Raw genomic sequence first — 19,991 nt, forward strand, 5'->3', positions numbered from 1 at the left:
ACATTTTTGAAGCCTTTATTTACAAAAGCTTTAAAAAACAAACAATACCTTCTGTTTCGCAAGTAACTTTTCTGAAGGACCACCCAGTTACAGCATCTTAACTCAACAAGAATAGAATGTTAAAGTAGGAGGGAACAAGTAAACCTGGCAAACAGCTAATAGGACTCGAGTTAAGTGCAGGTAACACACACACACACACACACACACACACACACACACACACACACACATGACTTGCCTTTGATCGTCATTTCTGAGTAGCCTTTAAGTTACCCATTACCAAAGTATTCCTTCCTTCACATGCTCTGGCCTGCTCACATGCTCCTGTTTATATGACTAAGAAAGTATTTCACAGTCAATATATAGAAAGTATATTGCAAAGATATACACACAAAATAAACAAGCATTACATTCCTCCGGTGACTTTATTCACGCTAACTTGTCTTGTCGTTTTGTTGTTTTACAACAAATCTCTTAATCATCTTCGTCTTTGTAGCAACTACAAAAGCATAATCTCGTCTCTTCTAATTTAATTTGGTATAAGACATACCTAAGGTGACTTGCTCGCTTTGGAATTACTGACCTGTGGAGTCGCCAAAACAAGGGCTCAGTAAATAAGACTCTATCACAAGGGAGGGGTAAGGGACAGCTGGGGAGTTGGGGAGGGAGAGGGAGCGAGGAAGCGGACCAAGGCAGAGGCGCAGCCGCGCCACTGGGGTGCCGGCAGCTCTGGCACGTGGGTGGAAAGCTGCCGCAAAGCACTTCTTCAGTCCCAAAGCCCATTCAGAGTCAGAGACCGATCTGAAACCCACCAGACCCGGTGAGCAGGGTTCATGAAGCCCCAGGGACAGACAGCGAGCGGGCCTCGTCTCTTTTAGAGCCCCATTTCCTTGTGGGAGAACTTTGCCGAATCAACATTTTGCAGCACTGTAAATTGACTCTGGTCCGTGGGTCCAAAACAAGAGAGTGCTGTGTAAAACTGGCAAATGATCAACTTTCAGGCTAACTGCAAGGAAAACCCAAAGTTCTGCTAAAACGGTGGATCTAAGGCACTCTTTAAAGTGCAAAATTGATGGTCCACAATCTCAAATAGCTAAAACTCTTACATACTGGAAGGGACAGACATGAAACAGGCCAATAAATTACAGTCGGTGCTTGGTAATCTGGGAATGCGGGAAGAGGTGTGAGGTACAAACTAAGACCAACTAGATATGTTTACCAAGAGATTGAGTATGATCCGGATGTTCTCCTTGGCCACACATGCTTGCTAACAGATGGATTAATTACACAGCCACATTTAACCTGAAGACTCTTCTACTTATCAGGATCTGTGGAAGGAATGGTCATAATTAGTACAGAAAGACAAAAGTGAAAACGGTTTGAGAAGGCAGGGTAAAAAAAGAAAAAGCCTTATTGCCTACTGTCCAAGGGATTTAACTGGAGATAAAACCTATATATAAGCACAAAGGCCTCTTGTCCATCCATTTCATGTCATGACTGCTTGCTGGCCTCCTCTTCATTCTGCCCATAGGAGGAGCCTGAACCAAGGACGTAGAGGTGCCCATAATTCTTGGCATCGTAGATATGTTCTTCAAAGAACATTTCTCATTTTGAAAAAAGCCATTCCTGTCAGTAAGCACCTGCCTGGTGCTGCGGGTCTATCCGCTCCAACTCAAGATGCTCGGCCACTTCCTGCAGTCCACCCTTGAGGTTCCTGCAGCTCTTCATTAGGTACTTGACGTCATAGATGACAGGAAGAACAATGGCAGGATCTCAAAGAAGTCCAGTTCTTCTTCAGGTAGGTTAGAGTTGGTCAGAATTTTGATCAAATAGCCAAAGTCATAGCCACTATGAAATGAAAGCCACTTGACCCCCTCACACAGTACAACACCAGATGAGAAGTTCTGCAAAATACTGTTTCAATTCCATCTTCCTCATGCTTTTTAAACTGGATCCCTGATGTTGTCAGAAGCTCAATGAGGTCCTGGGCATACATGTCCTCCCTTAAATTAAACTTTAAGTTGAATTGCCATGTAGACGTTCCTGGAGGGTATTCTCCTTGCTCATTCATAAATGTCAATCCAAGCTGAATTATCTTTAGCAAGTCTACATTACATCTCAAAAGTTGATGCTGATAGCATTACTTCTGAATTCTCCAATGGGTCTTGCAATCACACCTGGAAACTCAGTGTCCATGGCAACATAATTATACTCCCATATAACTCGACAAATTTTCTTCATCTCATCGTCCAGGTTTGCAAGCCCAAACTTCACAAATTCTTTGGCTATTATCTACTGTCGGTGTTGGAATAGTGGGAATGCAAAGGGTTTAGATGCCAACGAGCATTAAAATATTATACTTGATTGAATAGTCGTTTTATAAAATAAGTTTTCTTATCCTTTATTTTTGTACCTCCGCTGGTGCCGATGCGGTCGTCGTTCTCCTCCGCCTCATCCTCGCCATAGAGTCAAGCCTCAGCAGCGGCCCCATAGACGCCTCTTGCTGGCCCAGGAGAAGGGGGCGCAGGAGCCATGCGGCGCCACCTCTCCTGTCAAGTCCAGCGAGGTATTGCACCGAGATACAATATTTTATCTAATTACTTCTTTTACTGTATCCCAAAAGTATATTCTCTAATTATTATCATTCTCTTTAATGTAATTATTTGTTTCCATAGTTTTTAACTCCCTTATTAGATTGTTACTTAGTCTCTAAATAGTTTTTGCTTTTTGTTTCCATGATCCCAGATTACATAAAATGTTTATTACATTATGATACGAGAAGGTTGTATTTAATATTTCTGCTTTTCTACATTTGATTATAATATTTTTCTGCCATAACATATGGTTAATTTTTGTGAAGATGTTGTGTACAACTGAAAAGAACATATATTCTTTTCTGTTACCATCCTCTCCAGATATCAGTCATATTTAGTTTATCTAAGATTTTATCCATCTCCTTTACTTCTTTCTCACTTAATTTTTTGTTAGATTTATTTGAAAAGGGAGATTCAAGTGCCTCTCTTATTGTTTTGTTATCTATTTCTATCTATAAATTATTTGATTTTTCATTTAAAAATTTAGATGCAATAGCATTTGGTGTATAGAAATTTCAATTTGATAATACTTAGTTAACTATGGAACCATTTTAATATAATATAAATTCTCTCTATATCTCTTTTGATTATATCTCTTTTAGCTCTAAATTTGTCAGAGATCATGATTGCTTCTCTTGTTTTCTTTGTCTAAGTGGAAGCATATCCCTCTCCAGCCCTATATTTTTACTATCTATGTGTCTCTTATTTTGAAGTTGTTTCTTGTAAACAATATATTGTCTGTTTTTGGTTTCTGATCCATTCTGCTATCTGTTTCATTTTATATTATCTCATTCACATTCATTGTCTGTACCTTGATCTTTGTCTCCATAAAAATTCTTTAGTTAGGTGTTTTGTTGTTGTTGTTGTTGTTTTTCATTTTTCTTATCTAATTATAGATAGGCTTTATTTTCTGGGAGTTAGGGTACCCTCTTAAACCTCAGTCCTTCCTTGATGCTATTTTCAGCTTATTTTCTGGGTTTTTACCAGTTTCAGTTCTTGGGGGATGATATAATAGTTTGAAGCCTGAGATCTCTGTGAGCGCTCTCCCCCTGCTGACTCAATTGACCATTGAGATGCTGATAGATTAAAAATTTGCCTCAGGCTTGGGTGTAAGCTTTTGATCTCACTATGAATTTGATCAGGTCAGGAGCTGACCAAATTCTAGCCCCAGCCTTTGGCTCAATTTTTTGGTCTCAATGTATGCTTGATCCAGGTAGACCCTTGAAGCTCTGCCCTTAGCTTTAGGCAAAAAGATCTGGGCGCCTGGGGCCTGCTTAGTACTGTCAGCCACTCTAAAGTGTGTATCATGTCTTCATCCCAAGCCCAGACAGGGATTCCTGACTTTGCTCTTGGCCCACATGGATCAGCCCACTTTAGCCCAGACTGCCCTGGGCTGAGACTCTGTGCTTCTCCACAAGATTAAAATTTCAAGGAATGTGGGTTGGCTTGTACCACTGTTTGCCTAGGCAGGATCTCAAGATCTGAATGTTGGCTTGAGCTTTGGTGTAGCAGATGTGGGGCTTGGGGGTGTGGCTTGCTCCTCCCTCCTTGCTACAGCCTCTTTCTGGCTCTGCTCTTCTCTCATCCCAGTGCCCCAGATATTTTCTGCCTTCTTTTTGGGTTTTTCTTTTCTTGAAAGTTGTTTCACTCTGTCTCCTTGTTGGTTATTTCATTCCTGTATTTGTTTTGTGATGATATTTTAATATTGGTCAGAGAGGATTCTCCTAATGACAAGAAGCTGTTCTGATTTACTCTGCCTTCTTGGTTTCACCCCTGGAAGACCACATTCATTGTCATAATTACGAGTTATATATTTTACTCTATTATGTTTATCCTTACTGTTCTCTTTCTTTCATTCTCTCTTTCCTTTTTCTATATCCCTCCTCAGATGTTCAATTTCTTCTGTATACTATCTTTCCACTTCACACCCCTTCTTAGAAATCTTTCCTTATCCTTTCTATTTACCATTCTAGTTCCAAATTGGGCCACTTTCCTAAAGGACCCTCCCTTGTCTTTTCCCATTTAGCTTTTAATTCTTATTCTTTCTGCTTTTCCAAAATTCTCTCTCCTTTCTCCCTACCATGCCCTTTTATTTCTTGACATGGGTTTGATTCTAATTATCTCCTTCTAAGAGATTCTCATTTCTCCTTTCACCTTACTCCCTTATTTCTTGCTATGTACTCCATTCTCAGTTCTGTGAACTTTAAATTACTCCACCCTACTCAGATCTTACTTTATGGTGAAGAGAAAGTTGTAATCTCCTGATTGAACAATGAAGGTACTTAGTTCTTACTTTATAGTGAAGCTAGAACTTTAAGCTAAGTCTGTTTTTAGATCTTAATACAAAAAGGTGTTAAGTAACTATAAAGGTTAAATTAATCACAAAAAGGTCAAGTAACTAACAAAAGGTGAACTTAACAAAGAAGTGTTAAGTAACTCTAAAGATATAATCTAATCAAAGAAGATGAGAACTAAAGAATGGGCATTTAGAGGAGGGGACACAAGAGTAAATATATAGACAAGAGTCTATATATTTGGCTCTCTTCCTCTCTACGGTACCTTTTGGCTGTGGAGAGTTGGCTGGTGGCAGCATGCTGGGCCTTTCGGCATCTTAGTGTGGTTACAAGCTATTGTCCAATTTGGTGATGAGTTTCTGGCTGAGTTTTTTCTCAATTACTTTCCAAACTTATTCTCTTAGAAGCCTATAATCTCCTTCAGAGACCTAGCAGCAGAAATCTTGAATTCCCCCTGGCATAGGCCAGGTAGGAGAAATCCTATACCCTCTTCCCTCTTTCTTCTTAAATCCTTCCCTCTATATTAATTAAAATTACCATGAATTTCCAGACTGGTTTGGGTATTTTGTTTGGGATTTTTTCCCTGGTGACCAATTAATTTAGATTTTAAGTCACAACCCTAAAATTATCTTTATGTGTCCCTCCCTTTTCTTATCTCCTTGCCCTCCTTTCTCTTAAACTATTCTTTCTTCTTTTAACCCTTGGTCTCTTAATGAGGGTTTCTTTGCCAGGTCTCTCTTTTATTATCCTATCCTAATCCCCTCTTTTAACCTCTCCCCTTTCCCCCCTATTTCTCTGTACTATGTATTAAGAAGATTTTTTCCCATATAATTGTGTATATTGTTCTCTCTTATATGTGATCTCATGGGAGTAGGGTTCTAATACAACCAGCCTTTCATCCCCTCTTTTACTTCTATATGACAGTTCTTCCACTCATGTCCTCTACCCTATGTCCTCTTAATTTACTCCACTAACATTTTGGCTCATTACATTGTATTCACCTTGATCTCAAGTTTCCCATCCATACATGTCCCTTCAAAACACCTAAGCAATGATGCTATTCCAACTGGCCTTAGATAACTTTTTTTTCCCACATGGGAATCAAACATTTTGACTTTTGGGGTTGTTTATGATTAGTCTTTCATCATTACTCTTGTATGTTACCTATTGATCTAATTTTCTATTCTGTCCTGTGTTTTTCCCAAGAATAGTTGGAACTCCTTTATTCATTAAATATCCATTTTCTAACCTTTTATAATTTTGTTGGCTATGTTATTATTGGATGTAACTTGAGTTATTGTACTCCATGAAATACTATGTTCCATGTCCCATGTTCTTTTAGTATTGTAGCTATTGAGTCTTGTGTAATTCTGACTGTAGCTCCATGATGTTAATTTCTTTTTCTTGTTGCTTATACTACTTTCTCATTAGCCTGGGAGCTTCAAAATGTAACAATGATGGTCCTTTGCCTTTTCATCTTTGGGTCATTTGAGATGGTGATTGGTGGATTCTTTTCATTTCTATTTTGCCCTCTGATTCTAGAATTTCCTGGCAGTTTTCCTTTATGATTTCTATGAATCTGATCTCTAAACTCTTTTGTGTGTGTGTGTGATTTTCTGGGAGTAAAACTATTCTTATATTTTTTCTTCTTGATCTATTTTCCAGGTCAGTTGTTTTTGTGATCAGTTGTTTCTTGTTCTCTTCAATTGTTTCATTCTTTCAATTTTTCTTTCTTTTTTCTTTTTTCCTTGGGAAATCATTAGCTCTTACTTGTCCAATTCTAGTTCGTAATAGATTTTCTTCTGTGAATTTCTGGATCTTTTTTCCCCATTTGGGTGATCTTTCATAATTTTCTTACATAGTTCTTATTTTTCCCTAGTTTTTCCTATATGTCTCTCATTTGTGTTTCTATATTTTTAAAGGTCTTCCAAAAACCCTTTTGGGGGTTGTGGTAATTTACTGAGGTTCTTTGCTATTTTTGATGTAGGTTTATTTTTACTTTATTGTCCTCTCAGTTTGAGGCAAGGTCTTCTCCCCATCAGGTGGTATCAATAGTTGGGTTCTTTCTACTTTCATTGCTCATTAAGAAAAATATTGGCCAGCCCAATTGACTGAATTATTGTCCAGGTTTCTACAGCACCAGAGTATCTTATTTTCCCCCCTGTGACATATTTAATTATTTCTATTTTTACAGTTGAGGGTCTCCAGTTCAAGCCCTACTTTATGACTTATTTCAGGCATTCCAATCTGACTCAGAAGGCAGTTCTTCACTAAAAGTGCAAGTGGACAGTTCAACTCCCACTGTGGCAGCAAATAAGTATCTCATTCTCCTGAGAACTCACAACTTATGCAGATGCACTCCATTAGTAACTATACTCAAAAGCATGCCCTCCTTTCTCACTCATCTTATACTGCTACACCCTGGGAGAGAGCAAGTGTCCAGTCCATGTTCTTTGGGCCTCCAAAGTTCCTTGCCTGTCAGTAGTGATGGTTGAGTTCCTTACAGTCTGGTTCCTATGGACACCATAGTCTCCACTCCCTCAATTCCTATCTGTAGTCCAGTGATGGTCTCCTGAATCAATCCTCTCACTGACAAAATTCTCCAATAGCCTTTCACCAGCTGATTCCAGTGGTATACTCCTGGATGTAATCTTCAAGGTTCAGCATATAAGGTGAAGTTGCTGGTCCTGTCCTCATGGGCTACCTTGTTGATTTCATTCTCTTTGCTCTGTTCATGCGTCTAGGACTTTATGGAATGAGAGAAAGGCCAAAGAAGTTAAAAACCTTCCTATCTAGTGGTTTCTAGATTTTCAGCTTCACTAAGATTCCTGTCTATTTTTGCCACTTTTGTCATTGATTCTATAGTCATTTTTGATTCTTTGTGGAAGATATTTGAAGGGTGAGGAAGCTTCCCACCTTACTCCACCATCTTCCCACAAATGTATCCCCTCTCATTTCTCTTTGAGATAACTCAAATAATTAGGAAGTTTCCCATTCTGAACATTAAGCATAAATTTCCATTTTCCAGCTTCTATCTCTTCCACTTGATCTGAGTCCAAATTGTACAAGTCTAATTCTTTTACCTCATTATTCCTGAAATACCTGGTGAGAATTAACTTGTCCTCTGAATCTTCTCTTATCCAGGCAATAATTCTCAGTTTTTTTCAACTAATGCGTACATGAAATGAACTCAAGGCCCTTTACCATTTTAGTTTTTCTTCCTTAAACTCTCTCGTGTTAATCAATCCTTCTTAAATTAGGGAGTCCAGTACTAAATACAAAATCCTGGGCTGTCTGAGAAGGGCAGAGAATATTGCATTATCTCTATGCCTTTTTATATCATATACCCTCTCCATAGAAGGCCCTTTCACCTCATATGTGCCTCTCAATATCATACACCTTTTTCAATAACCAGAACAAATAGAACTACTTCCAGAATAAAAACTGGAACTGTTACTTAAAATCAGTTGAAATTTGTGGTAGGAAAATCATGGACCAAGGAAGTGCTCCCAAACTCACCATTCATTATGAGGCTGCCAGATAGCTATATTACTTTAGTCTAAACAAGTCAAATACCATTATATCCCTCTCTCCTAGAATAACCTGGACCTTTATTTTCAGGCTGCCTACATCTCTGAAGTACCCCATTTCTCTGAGAAGATTGTACTCAATAGATCAATTAAATACCCCTCCTCTGAAATAACTATGCTGAGGAAAGCACTTTCTCTTCACTGAAAGAATTCCTTAATGATCCTCCTCTCTGAGGAAGGAAAGTGGTCTAGGCCACTGCAACCTCACTCTACACTCATCCTTATGCTGCTATAGACTTTCATCATCCTCATCTTCAGAGCTAGAAAAGCAGTATATTTCCAGTGAATATCTATGGCCTTTGACATTTCTATATCCTACTAATAAAATTTTGAGGGCCCAGTTATCCTTTTCTCCTCAATTCAAAGATGTCAGCATTCTGGTCAAGCCCTGAAAATAATTTCTAATTATTTCTATTAAGCATCCTTTCCTATTCAACATTTCCATATATCAGTGATGGTGAACCTTCTAAAGATGAAATCCAGGGCCCTGCCACCACCCCCCAACCAAGTGCCATGCCCATCCTCCCTCAGAGATTATGTGCAATACTTTAATGCCCCTCCCCTCAGCAAGTGTCTGGTATGCCCTGCCCCCTGACCCTTACCCCCATAGGGGAGGAAGAAAGCTCTCCCATTGGGCTGCTGGGAAGGGGGGAAGGTGAAATGAGGAATGTCCTCAGAAAGTGTAGAGAAGGGGAGGGGAGTGGTCCAAGTACTCCATTTCCCTCCAGCTCTGCCATCTGTGAGTTATCCACCTTACCACTTGTGTGCTCCCATTGGGCTACTGAGCAGAGGGACAGGTTATGTGAAAATATGTCAACAGGCATGGTGGAGAGGGGAAAGAGAGCAGCTCAGCCTGAGTTCTTCTGCCTTTCTAGTAATGAAATCCATGAGGGGGGAGGGGAGCTCCACCCATTCCATAGGTGTGCCATTACTGCCATATAGGAATACATATATTCACACACACACACACACACACACACACACACACACATACACACATATTCCTATTTGCATGGTTCCTAGCACTATGAACTTATCATGTTCTGTATTAAAACTATTCATCTAGTAAGTTATATTTCCCCTCTTAGACCATAAATAGACTCATTGCAGTGCTACATATTCATCTCTAGAGACTCTACAGTTCTCATCATTTAGGTCATAAAAGGTATTCAGAAGGCTTATTGGTAACTCCCACCAATGCAGATCAGTTCCCATTCTGTGGTTCACAGTCTGTGAGACTGCCAAAGCACTGAAATATCAAGTGACTTGACTTTGATCACACACTCAGTATACGTCACATATTGGCCTTGAATTCAGGTTTGTTTTTTTTTTCATTCTGAAGTCAATTATATCCATGAATCCACATTGCCTCTATTAGTAATAGAAAATGTTTAATTCTATCATCTTGACACAAAGGACATACAAGTGTTCTCTTGATTTAAAAGTAGAGCAAGGGAAAAGTGTTTAAATAGTAAATTCTTGAGAATTTTGTGATGAGAAAAGAAAAAAAAAGCTACATACAATTAATAGTCCCTAGAAATATGATTGAATTGGCTTGACATAATTTTATTGTAGCATAAAGATGCCCTGAAGCATATGATTTCAGTTAAATGTAGACATTTGAAAGCTACAAGAAAGTATAGCAAAATCAGTCCAAAATGTGAATTTAATGTTAAAGAATTTTTTTCTTACCTTAATTTTCACTTATCTCCTGGAGCCTTGAGAAAACATATCTAAAGCACAATGGGTTTTCAATTTCATTAAATGAAAAAAAAATAATCAGAATAAGAGAGCAGAATAGGACAAACTCTGGAAATGCATATTTTAACTTAGTACAGATCTTCTAGATCAGTCTGCTTTTTGGGGTATTATATAAAAAACAGATATCCTAATAAGGATTAGAATAAACCTTCACTCAATATACATATATATGAAATGTTTACTATATATAAAACCCCAGAGATGCGAAGAAATATTAAAAAAATGTTAGGGAGTTTTCCAGGTAAACATGGCTGCAATCTAGACTAGAATCGCTTCTTCTCCCCAGCACCCAATGAAATAGACTACCTCAAAAGAACATAAAAATTATCTATGGAAGAATGGAGGGACACTACCATAGGGCACAGCAATGAAGGTACATGGGGTTTGAGCATTTCCACACTACAAGAAGGAGAAAAAGCTCATACCCAGACTTGATCTGAACTATGCTCCCTCACCTCACCTATGGAACCAGAGTTGGGACCAACGCGCTCAACAGAGACAGTGAGTGAGCAAGGGAAATCGCTATAGTGAGTGGGGAGCACTCCAGGGTCCTTGGGATCAAACTAGTACCGCCAGGGAACTACCCCTCAGAGATGCTACACAGAAGACCCCTGTGCACTGGAGAGCACAGACTGTTGGAGCAGACAGTGGAGATTCCAGAGCCTGCTTGAGGCAAAAGTTCCACTCCTTGCTGAGATGTGTGTGTGTGGGAGGGCACACCAGGGTCCTTGGGAACTGACAAGGATTATCAGGGAACTACCCCTCAGAGTGGTTTCACAGGAGACACTTGTGCATGGGAGAGCACAGACTGCGGGCACTCTAGCAAACTGGGGAGGCTGCTGGCAGAGTCAGCCTGAGGCAAAAGCCCCACCACCTAACTCCACAGAAAACCCGCCCATCTCACTCAAACTTCTGACTAAAAAGTAAAGGGAAAACCACCAAAGGGATGGCTCATTGTGCCCAAGACCAACCATCCAGGAAGAACAGGAAGAAAGTGACTCTTGATAACTTTTATGGAGGGAAAACTCAGGCTACAGAGGGAAAAGATGAAATTCAAACAAAATCAAAACCTTCGCAAAAAAAAAAAAAAATGGAAATTGTCCACACACTCTGGAAGAACTCAAATTGGAGCTTATCCAAAAGATGGAAACCTTCTGGCAAGAAAAATGGAGAAAAAAATTCAGAGAGAGGTCAACAGTCTGATAGACAAGAACACCCAATTGAAGAAACAGCTGGAAGCCTGAAACAACAGGGCAGACCTAACTGAAAAGAAAAACCAGTCCTTAAAGACCAGAATTAAGCAACTGGAAGACAATGATCTTGCACAACAGCAAGAATTAATAAAGCAAAGTCAAAAAATTAATGAACCAGAAGAAAACATAAAATATCTCACTGACAAGGTGACAGACCAGGAAAACAGAGGAAGGAGAAACAATTTGAGAATCATTGGTCTACCTGAAAAACCAGAGATAAACAAAAATTTCTATTCCATACTACAAGAAATAATCAAAGAGAATTGCCCTGATATTCTCAAACAAGGGGGTAAAATAGAAATTGAAAGGGTTCATAGAACACCCTCTATACTAAATCCCCAAAAGACAACTGCCAGGAATGTAATTGCCAAATTCAAGAGCTTCCAAGCTAAGGAGAAAGTCTTACAAGAAGCCAAAAAGAGAAACTTAAGTTTCAAAGGAGCACCAATCAGGATTACACAAGACCTAGCAGCTGCCATGCTAAAAGACTGCAAATCCTGGAACACAATATTCAGAAAGGCAAGAGAAGTGGGTCTTCAACCAAGAATCAGCTACCCATCAAAACTGACTACATACTTCCAGGGGAAAGTAGGGGAAATCAACAAAATAGAAGATTTCCAAGTATTTGTAAAGAAAAAAACCAGAACTCAGAGGAAAGTTTGACATCCAAACACAAAGAGCAAGAGAAACATGAAAAGGTAAATATGAAAGAAAGGGAAAAGGAGATAAATATTTTTTATTCAAACTCTCTTCTATAAGGGCTACAATTAGTTCAAATTACATATATTAATATATGGGGAAATGTTATGTGTAACTCTCAAAAATTATATGCATTAATAGATTAATCAGAAGAATCACTCATAGGGAAAGATTGGGACATTAAGATGATTTGGAGGAAAAAAAAACAAAAAGAAAGAAAAAGGAAGGGGGGATCAATGATGGTACTAAGATATACTTGAAGAAATAGAAATAAATTAAATAGAATAATCTGTCACACAAAGATACACACAGGAAGGGGATGGGACAAATACTCTTATAAGAAGGAGAGGAAGACAGTGCTAATTGGTATTACTTAAACCTTACTCTCAGTGAAATCAAATCTGAGAGGGAAGTGCATTTTGACCCATTGGGATATTGAATTCTATCTTATCCAACTGGGTAAGGGAGAAGGAAAAACTAAGGGGAAGGGAAGGAGAGAGGGAGTTCAAAAATGGAGGGAAGGAGAGGGAGGAGGGAAATTAGCAGACCCCCCACAAATAAAACAAAAACAAAAACAAGAAGGGAACAAAAAGGGAAGGGCCAGAAAAGGAAGCATAGCAATGGAAGGGGACTGATTTAAAGAAAATCACTGGTTTAAAAGGTTACAGCAAAAGAAGAAAGGTCAGAATTAGTGGAGGATATCAAAATGCTGGGGAATTCACAAATGACAATCATAACTTTAAACATGAATGGGATGAACTCACCCATAAAACATAGATGAATAGCAGAATGGATTAGACTCCAAAATTGTTTTCTTCAAGAAACACACATGAGGTGGGTAGATACTCACAAGGTCATAATTAAAGGTTGGAGTAAGACCTATTGGGCCTCAACTGACAGAAAGAAGGCAGAAGTTGTAATCATGATATCTGACAAAACCAAAGCAAAAATAGACCTGATTAAAAAGGATAGGGAAGGTAAATACATCCTAATAAAAGGGAATATAGACAACAAGGAAATATGACTAATCAACATGTATGCACCAAATGGTATAGCACCCAAATTTCTAATGGAGAAACTAGGAGAATTAAAGGAGGAAATAGATAGTAAAATTATACTAGTGGGAGATCTGAACCAACCACTATCACATTTAGATTAATCAAATAAAAAAATAAATACAAAAGAGGTGAATGAAATCTTAGAAAAAATAGAGTTAATAGATATATGGAGAAAAATGAATAGGGACAAAAAGGAATACACCTTCTTTTCAGCACCACATGGCACATTCACAAAGATTGACTATATAATACATCAAAAAACCATGGCATTCAAATGCAGAAAAGCAGAAATAATAAATGCAACCTTTTCAGATCATAAGGCAATAAAAATAATGATCAGTAAGGGCACATGTAGAGCAAAGTTAAAAATCAATTGGAAATTAAATAATGTTATACTTCAAAATCAGTTAGTTAGAGAACAAATCATAGAAACAATAATTTCATTGAAGAAAATGACAATGATGAGACATCATTTCCAACCTTATGGGATGCAGCCAAAGGATTACTCAGAGGAAAATTCATATCTCTGAGTGCAAGTATTAACAAATTAGGGAGAGCAGAGATCAATCAATTGGAAATGCAAATCAAGAAACTTGAAAGCAAACAAATTAAAAACCCCCAGAAGAAAACTAAATTAGAAATCCTAAAAATTAAGGGATAAATTTATAAAATCGAAAGTGATAGAACTATTGAACTAATAAATAAGACTAGAAGCTGGTACTTTGAAAAAAAACAAACAAAATAGACAAAGTACTGGTCAATCTAATTAAAAAAAGGAAAGAAGAAAAACAAATTAACAGTATCATAGATGAAAAGGGAGACCTTACCTCCAATGAAGAGGAAATTAAGGCAATCATTAAAAATTTCTTTGCCCAATTATATGGCAATAAATATGCCAATCTAGACAATATGGACAAATATTTACAAAAATATAAATTGCCTAGACCAACAGAAGAAGAAATAGAATTCTTAAATAATCATATTTGAGAAAAAGAAATCCAGCAAGCCATCAAAGAACTCCCTAAGAAAAAACGCCCAGGGCCTAATGGATTCACAAGTGAATTCTATTAAAAATTCAAAGAACAGCTAATCCCAATACTATACAAATTATTTGACATAATAAGCAAAGAGGGAGTTCTACCAAATTCCTTTTAGGACACAAATATGGTACTGATTCCAAAGCCAGGCAGGTCAAAAATGGAGAAAGAAAACTACAGACCAATCTCCCTAATGAACATAGATGCAAAAATCTTAAACAGAATACTAGTAAAAAGACTCCAGCATGTGATTAGGAGTGTCATTCACTATGATCAAGTAGGATTTTACCAGGGATGCAGGGTTGGCTCAATATTAGAAAAGGCATCCACATAATTGACCATATCAACAAGCAAACTGACAAAAATCACATGATTATCTCAATAGATGCAGAAAAAGCCTTTGATAAAATACAACACCCATTCCTATTAAAAAAACTAGAAAGCAAAGGAATAGAAGAGTCTTTCCTAAAAATAATCAACAGTATATATCTAAAACCATCAGCTAACATCTTCTACAATGGGGTTAAACTAGATGCATTCCCAATAACATCAGGAGTAAAACAAGGATGCCCATTATCACTTCTATTATTTAACGTTATACTAGGAACACTAGCAGTAGCAATTAGAGAAGAAAAAGAAATTGAAGGTATTAACATAGGCAATGAGACCAAACTATCACTCTTTGCAGATGATATGATGGTCTACTTAAAGAATCCTAGAGAATCAATAAAAAAGCTAATGGAAATAATCAACAACTTTAGCAAAGTTGCAGGATACAAAATAAACCCACATAAGTCATCATCATTTCTATATAGTTCCAACACAGCTCAGCAGCAAGAATTAGAAAGAGAAATCCCATTCAAAATCACCTTAGACAAAATAAAACACTTAGGAATCTATCTGCCAAGACAAACACAGGAACTATATGAACACAACTACAAAACACTCTCCACACAACTAAAACTAGACTTGAGCAATTGGAACAACATTAACTGCTCCGGGGTAGGATGAACTAATATAATAAAAATAACAATCCTACCCAAACTTATCTATCTATTTTGTACCATACCCATTGAACTACTAAAAAACTTTTTTACTGAATTAGAAAAAAACATAACAAAGTTCATTTGGAAGAACAAAGGATCAAGGTTATCCAGGGAAATAATGAAAAAAAAATACAAAGGAAGATGTCCTTGCAGTCCCAGATCTCAAACTATTCTATAAAGCAGTGGTAATCAAAACAATTTGGAACTAGCTAAGAGACAGAGAGGAGGATCAGTGGAATAGACTTGGAGTAAGTGACCTCAGTAAGACAGTCTATGACAAACCCAAAGACCCCATCTTTTGGACAAAAATCCACTATTTCATAAAAACTTCTAGAAAAATTGGAAGACACTGTGGGAGAAATTAGGTTTTAATCAATACCTCACACTGTACACCAAGATAAACTCAGAATGGGTGAATGATTTGAACATAAAGAAGGAAACTATAAGTAAATTAGGTGAACACAGAATAGTATACATGTCAGACCTTTGAGAAGGGAAAGACTTTAAAACCAAGCAAGACATAGAAAGAGTCACAAAATGTAAAATAAATAATTTTGACTTCATCAAATTAAAAAGGTTTTGTACAAACAAAACCAATGTAACCAAAATTAGAAGGGAAGAAACAAATTGGGAAACAATCTTCATAAGAAAAACCTGTGACAATGGTCTAATTACTCAGATTTATAAAGAGCTAAACCAATTGTACAAAAGATCAAGCCATTCTCCAATTGATAATGGGCAAGGGACATGAATAGGCAGTTTTCAATTAAAGAAATTAAAACTATTAATAAGTACATGAAAAAGTGTTCTAAATCTCCTATAATCAGAGAGATGCAAATCAAAACAACCCTGAGGTATCACCCCATACCTAGCAGATTGGCTAACATGACAGCAAAGAAAAGTAATGAATGCTGGAGGGAATGTGGTAAAGTTCGACATTAATGCATTGCTGGTGGAGTTGGAATTGATACAACCATTCTAGATGGCAATTTGGAACTATGCACAAAGGGCGCTAAAAGACTGTCTGCCCTTTGATCCAGCCATAGCACTGCTGGGTTTGTAACCCAACGATATAATAAGGAAAAACTCTTGTACAAGAATATTCATAGCTACACTCTTTGTGATGGCAAAAAATTGGAAAATGAGGGGATGCCCTTCAATTGGGGAATGGCTGAACAAATTGTGGTATATGTTGGTGATGGAATACTATTGTGCTCAAAGGAATAATAAAGTGGAGGAATTCCACGGAGACTGGAATAACCTCCAGGAAGTGATGCAGATCAAAAGGATCAGAGCCAGGAGAACATTGCACACAGAGACTGATACACTGTGGTACAATAGAATGTAATGGACTTCTCCATTAGTGGCGGTGTAATGTCCCTGAACAATCTGCAGGGATCTAGGAGAAAAAACACTATCCTCAAGCAGAGGACAAATGGTGGGAGTAAAAACACCGAGGAAAGGCAACAGCTTGAGTACAAGTTTGGAGGGGATATGATTGATGAGAGAGTCTAAAAGAACACCCTAATGCAAATACCAATAACATGGAAATGCGTTTGAATCAAGGACACATGTGATACCCAGAGGAATCATGCATCGCCTATGGGAGGGGTGTGGAGGAAAAGAAAATGATCTTTTTTTCTAATAAATAATGTTTTAAAATAACCAAACAAAATAATGTTTAAAAGAAATATTCAAAGACAACAGAAAGTAGCCTTTAGCATCTGAACCACATTTACCAAATAAAAAGGAATGAAAAAGTAAACTAGTGTTGGTGAAAGGATAGACACCGTGGTGGGCAGTGCTAATACTAGCTTTGGGGTTTGAGCTCAAGTCAAAATCTTAGAATTGTAAACCAGCTTAATAGAAATATTATGGCAGCATCATTGTACAGAACTGTTGCTAAACTTGAGGAAATTTTAGAACAGTGGCTATCTTTTTATAAATCGAAAGGCCCTCTTTTTTTTAAAATTCTTTCATTTTTTTAATATTTAAAAATAAAATCACATAGAAGAGTTCGATGTATGAGTACAAACTGTTTTTTTTTTAATGTTCCTTAGGAACCCAAAGTTCCTCATACTATGGTAGAATGGTTTGGAGAAAATTGATGGATGGGAAATGAATGACATGAAGTTAGTGATTTTAGTTCTCATAAACTAGTTAACTAAATTTTATTTCAAAACTTGCTATTCCATTATTTTTAGGTATTTCTTAACATGACTATATTTACTATTAGAGTATCAAATTCCCTACTGGTATTAGCTTGTATCAATGGCTAGTTTCTTTTTTAATTTTAACTTTTTTGAAAAGGTAAATAATGTGGGTGTAGTGACAGTAATGATTTATAAATTATATATTGTATACATATACACACTTTGTTTTTGTCATTTGTTTCTTTCTATGTGTATAGAAATATTTGTGTACATTTAAGAAAATTTGAAATTTTGTTGATGCGTTTCAATTGAATCAGTTTATACTTTAAAATAATGCATAAATAAATTTTATATTAAAAAACATTGGGGAGTCTCTACTCTCAACAGTCTCATGTTCAATTGGAAAAAACAAATATAAGACATTTATGAATATAAAGTATCTTTATTTTATAAAATTGGCATTAATTTCAAGAGAAATCTTGGAGATAGAGCAATTTCACCTGTCTCCTAAAGGAAATAAAGGGATTCAAGGAAGCCAGGAGATAGTTGAGAAGAGACAGAACATTCCAGGCATGAATACAGCCAGCAAAAAGGGAAGGAATAAATAAAAAAAGAGTTATATGCCAATAAAAGTGAGATAGTGTCACTGGAACAGAGTATATAGTAAAGAGTTGCATGTAAGAATAATGGAAACATAGTAAGTGGTATAAATGTCAAACAGAAGATATGTTTGATCCTGGAAGTATTAAGGACCTACTGAAATTTTTTGAGAAAGTGGGTGATGTAAAAACTGAGCTTTAGGAGGATTATATCAGTAACTTATTGGAGGTTGGTGGAGCAGGGAGAGAATTAAGGAAGGGGGAACTACCAGTGTCATTGTAAACACAAGAAAAAACTCATAGAGATAGTCATGTATCAGAATTGTAACACATATATTCTATAATGAGTAGGTAAGCTTTATAACAATCAAAATATTCCTTTTTAAAGAAACATAAATTTTAAAATAATCACTTTAACCAGCAAGGGGAGAGGACATGACATGTATAGAAACAAACAACTCAAAATTGGAACTCAAAGTACAAATGATGGGGTAAAATAAATTGTCAGGAGAGTTCAGTGGGGAAAGAGAATGTCTAGATTGAGAATGTGAAAGAAGGATTCCTAGAAGTGGCATTTGAAGTGGTCTTTGAAAGAGAAGTTGGCATCCAAAATGGAGAAATCAGTGATGAGACAGAGGTAGACAGAAAGGATATGAGGAGGGAGAATTCCAAACTTTGGAGGAAAGGTGAACAAAGTTGGACATCGAAAGTGAGTTGTCTTCAGGAATGAGCAGATGAGAATAATTTCTTCCAATAGCTATGAAAGCAGCAGAGAAGAAGGTGCTCAGAGCACTTAAAGCTTGGTGTGACATCAAACAAGCCAATTATCTACTACATCTGGAGGCATCACCAGTTATCTTAGCTTTTGTTTTACCACTGGACTTTGATGACTCTGGAAGAGAGAGTAAGGCCAATGACTACATGCAAATCTACCTCATTTAAATCCAATTTTGAATGTCTTTGAGTATGAAAGACAACAACCAGCCATGTGGTAAGCACTAAGCTGAGTACAAAAAAAAAAAAAAGTAAAACAGTGTCTCCTCAACAAGCTTACATTGCATTAATGAAGATACCATATACATACAGATGCATGCAAAATGAAACAAGATAATTTTAAAGAAGACACTAGGACCTTCAGATATCAAGAAAGCTTCATGTAGAAAATTATAGTTGAAGTGAGTTTGCATGGAAACAAGTGATGAGAATTGACAGAAATGAGGAAATATGTATATCATCAGGATAGGCCATGTAAAGACATAAAGATGAGAGATAGAAGATGAAATACTATATGTGATGGGCAATAAGAATGCCAGTTTTCATAGACTGCGGAGTTAGTTAAAAGGAGTAAGGTATATCAAAGCTTGAAAGGTCAATTATATAGTATTTGTGAAGTGCTAAACAGAGGAGTTTGTATATGATTTAAAAGGTGATAGGGGTGTGGTAGAGACTTGAAGAGAGAGAGGTTTTGCAGGACAAGCCAAGATGCAAGAAACAAGGCTGGGGACCTGTCTGTCAATCAAGAAGAAGGTTCCAAATGGAATGTTCCTAGGAGAAGGCAGTTGAAGTGGGCTGAAGGACCCTTGGGGGGCTGGCTTGGCTTGGTGCTATCTAACAAAAGGAGAAACCTCTGCTCTCTCTGGGGGGTTTGGCTGACCAAGGAAGGAGACAAGCCTGCCTGTAGTGGGAAGAAGCTGAACTTATCCTTGTAACTTCTGTCCCAGGCTAAAGGACCCTTGAGGGGGGCTTCTGAAATCAGGCTGAGAGAGCTTGGTGGCTTTGTGAAGATGAAACAAGATTTTAACTGTTGTCTTCCATCTCTCTCTAACTGTGTCTGAGTCACAGTTGTGACAAGACTGACTATTTCCATAACCCTCCTAAATTCTTATTATGGATTAGGGAAATCCTCA

At 37.3% G+C, this 19,991-nt stretch overlaps 1 pseudogene; it reads right to left on the bottom strand.

Annotated features, from left to right (window-relative positions):
- Nucleotides 1-1,491: 1,491 nt before the first annotated feature.
- On the bottom strand, nt 1,492-2,491 carry LOC100020857 (CCR4-NOT transcription complex subunit 7-like; annotated as a pseudogene).
- Between the last annotated feature and the right edge of the window lie 17,500 nt (nt 2,492-19,991).

Source organism: Monodelphis domestica, chromosome 5, assembly GCF_027887165.1.
Source record: "Monodelphis domestica isolate mMonDom1 chromosome 5, mMonDom1.pri, whole genome shotgun sequence".
Lineage (NCBI taxonomy): Eukaryota > Metazoa > Chordata > Mammalia > Didelphimorphia > Didelphidae > Monodelphis > Monodelphis domestica.